Source organism: Rhamphochromis sp. 'chilingali' (assembly GCF_963969265.1).
Source record: "Rhamphochromis sp. 'chilingali' genome assembly, chromosome: 2".
In the NCBI taxonomy this organism is placed as follows: domain Eukaryota; kingdom Metazoa; phylum Chordata; class Actinopteri; order Cichliformes; family Cichlidae; genus Rhamphochromis; species Rhamphochromis sp. 'chilingali'.
This window is the reverse complement of record NC_137930.1, coordinates 54,034,969-54,038,919: the sequence shown is the minus strand read 5'-3', so window position 1 is coordinate 54,038,919 and position 3,951 is coordinate 54,034,969.

The following is a 3,951-nucleotide window of genomic DNA, read 5'->3' as shown; positions in this document are numbered from 1 at the left end:
GTCGTCAACGATAAACGTGTTGGTTATGACAGCATCGCGGGGCTGTCGGTGATGCTGGGACTCGGAGAGGGAGGGGCGCAGAGACGACGCAGAGGCAGTCCGTGCACATAGTGACACACACCTTCTGGATAACGCTGCGTCAACGGCCAGTGGACTGACGAAATATGAGTGCGACTTTAATGGTCTAAAAGTGGAAAGATTCAACGCGTATGAATGTATTTTTATTGCTGGATGATACTCCACCGCCATCCTCCCGACCTCCTGCTACCAGAGGCACCTGCCGTTTTGCAGGGGAGGGGCAAAGAAAGGAGAAAAACGACTAACACTCCTCGGTTTCATGACGTGTGCTGGTCTAATGCCGAGAGGTTATGTAACAGTTCATGAAACTGCAAACAGGGGGGTGATCAGCTTAATGCACAGTTTGTGTTTTGCTACTGAAAATGCAATAAAATTGCAAAGCCATGTTGACTTTCATGGATTAAATACTAAAAAAGGGGGGAAAATTGTTACAAGTCCCCCTTCTTGGGAACTAAGGGAACGATCAAATGATCAGGTGAAATAAACTTAGAGAGCACATTGCCATGATGGGTTTTTTTTAACGCCACCCTTTGTGTAGTTTCAGGGTAAGACAAAAAAACAACAACAACAACAACAACAACAACAACAACAACAACAACAACAAAACAAAGCAAGTAAGCAACTAAAACAATTCAAATATGCCCTGTGGAACTAAAATGAGCAGCAACATGCACAGCAAGCTATGTGTGTCATATATTGTTGGATACCTATAATAAGCCTGGCAGAATTATCAAATAAAGAGGTCAGCCTATGAAAAAAATCATCCCTGTGAGCCAAAACATGATCATTTTTTCTTTTCTTTTCTTTTCTTTTCTTTTCTTATGGTCAGCACAACAGGCCACACACCTATTCAGCAAACCAATCAACAACCAATCAGAAGAAAGCTGACCTGAAGGGAGGAAGCTGAAAGGAGTTTATTTTTAGACAGTGGATGAATTGATGGGCTACATCAAGGTCTAGTTTAAGGTTTATGAGGCTTACATTGAACTGTGAATTATGCAAAGCTACACTGTAAACCTGAACAAGTTAGCAGAGCTTCTTCAGGTTTTTTAAGCTGATGAACTTTAAAAGGTGAAGCTTATCCAGACTCCAATATTTTGACTATATTTGACATCCACCTTTTGACTACAATAACCTAAAATGCAACCCAAAACAACAAAGCAAAAAAGAAGGGGAAAAAAAAACAATTTAATAACTTTCAGGTTTAGGGTCAAATCGACCTCAGGAATCAAAACTTCCCAAATATGACTGCCACGGTATTTAAATAAATAAGTAAAATGAAATTATGCAAAAATAACTGTTGATCAGAGTGGATCAAAAATAATAAGTTGAACTATTTCAAATGGAGGAAAATGTTAGATGAGCATAAGCTATTTGAGCTAGTAGGCCTGTTTAAAAAAAAGGTTACATTACTTAATTTATTTAATTACTTTGAGTATTTGGGTTTACAGTGTACTCTGTTTAGGTCAAGTGTGACAAATATGCAGAAAATAAGAAACCAGGAAGAGGGCACTTTTTTTTTTACAGCACTCTAATGATAGAGTAAAAAATAACATGAATGCAGTGAAATTAAATTATGCAATTTTTTTTTATTTTTAAAAAAAAAAAAACAATGAATAAAATCTACCAGGTTCAAAAAATAAAAACAAACAAACAACAACTCAGACTAGTGTAGATATTCCATGTTATGATCTATGCATTTATGCCTCTGGTTTTTAGTAGAATTAAATACATTAGCACTTCTTTACCACTTTAACACAGCTATCATGAATGCATTTTAAGTCATTCTCCAATACAGGCTACATTCTGCATAGAAATCATGGTCATTTATGTTTTCTCTTGGGGGCTACTCTGCACATTGCTAAGGGATTAATGTTTAAAGGATTTACTGTTAAATGCAGAGTTGTTGAAAGCACAGACGGAACGCTGTGCATTCATCAGGCTGAGATGCTGCCTCATGACATTAGTGGTGTCACGTCCCGCTGATGTTTTATTCCTACAAAAAGGCAAAACACATAATTCAGCCACAACATAAAAATCTCTGACAGATGAAGTAAATAAAACTGATAGTCTTACATTATTATGATGATTGAGTGAAAAATCTTGGAATACATATAGATGTTGACTAAAACCACCTCCAGAAATATTGGTGCAGATCTCCTGTCCATACTCTGATGTGTTCAGTAGCACAAAGGGGATGTAGGTGGTTTTAATCTTGTAGCTAATCTGTGCATTTTCCACCTGTTGTGAAATGAACAGTGAGTATATGTGTTTTCATCTTCCATATCCCGTGGATGCATTAGCCTAACGCAGGCATCCTCTGAATGGATGCCAGAGAGATTTAAAAGCAATGATGGAAGAATGTTTTGTTAAGATTAAAATGCATTCTTGAAAGTTTTATTGAGAGATTTTTACATATATAAAACTGCATACAGCATAAACGGCTAAACTTCAGGTTTTGTTCTTTTTAGAAATTACACTTAAATTACACATTCACAGCAGCATAATGTCAGAGCATTGTGTAGTGAGGACTTAAAAGCAGGAAAGAGAAGCCAAAAGCACACTGCAGAGATTAAATCCAAAGCCCATCACAGAAACAACTTGGCTGAAGGAAAGAGGGGAACAAAACAGATGTCTGTTTTGTTCCCAAACAAAGGAACCAGGAAAGACTGGGCTATATGAGACCAGACACAGGGAACAAGCTGAAAACCAGCTCCCAGGTTGGATTTGGGGGACAGGCATCCTCTCTACCTCCTCTCGATCAGGCTTAAATCGTTCCCTCTTCATATCTAGTTATTTAGCACATGTAGTCATGGCTGGATCAGGTGGCCCTGAATCCTCACTTACACTGCAGCAGGGCACAACTTCTGGGGGCTTCCCATGATGCACTGTTTCTTCTTCACTCACCTTTTTCACACCTTTCTTCATTTAAAAAAATAGTTATTATTAATCTCAGGCTCTCTTCCACAGTATGTCTTTGTTCTGTCTTCTTCCCCTCACCCCCAACTGTTTTCTCTGTCATGCAAGACGTCTGCACCTACCTGAGCCTGGTTATGACGGAGGTTTCTTCCTGTTAAAAGGGAGTTTTTCCTTCCCACTGTCTCCAAAACACTTGCTCATAGAGGTCACCTGATTGTTGGGTTGTTTTTCTGTTTTCTCTATATTATTGTAGGGTATTCATCTTAAAATATAAAGTACCTTTGGGTAATCATTGTTGTGATTTGGTGTTACATAGATAAATCTGATATAAATTTGTAAAAAGTTGAACTGGACAGAGAGGAAGCAAAACTAAGACGGGACAACAGAAATAACGATGTTAGCATATGTAAATATTTAATTCTCAATCCTCGATGCATATTAACAGATGATCATTAAGCACAGGTGGACCAAGGCATACATAAGACAAAGGGAAGCACAAAGAAATATTAAGGAAACTAATGGCAGACATAAACCAGAAACCGAACTTAAAACTCAACACCAGGATATATAAATGAACACAGTAAGAGCATTTCACAGTTGCACAGTTGACATGAAATTGAAGGTTGAATTTGAACCTAAAGTCAAAAGTTGAAACACCAGCATGCTATTGCCCATCGTCCACTTTAGTTCCTGTACCACAGTCTTTTCCTTTTAAGATGATATAAAATACTGTACACCTGGTCTTGCCCAATAGTTTTCCAGGCTTTCTGCAGGTCTTCCAAAGTTGGACACTTGGAGATTTTCAGTAAACCACTTAACTTTGACCAATAAATGACTCAAGCAGAAAAAGGCACCTAACTCATCAGTTGAAGTTTTGTTGTATTGACACCAAAAAAAAAAAAAAAAACAAAAAAAAAAAAAAACTTAGCAAAGGTCCAGTACCTTTAGGAACTG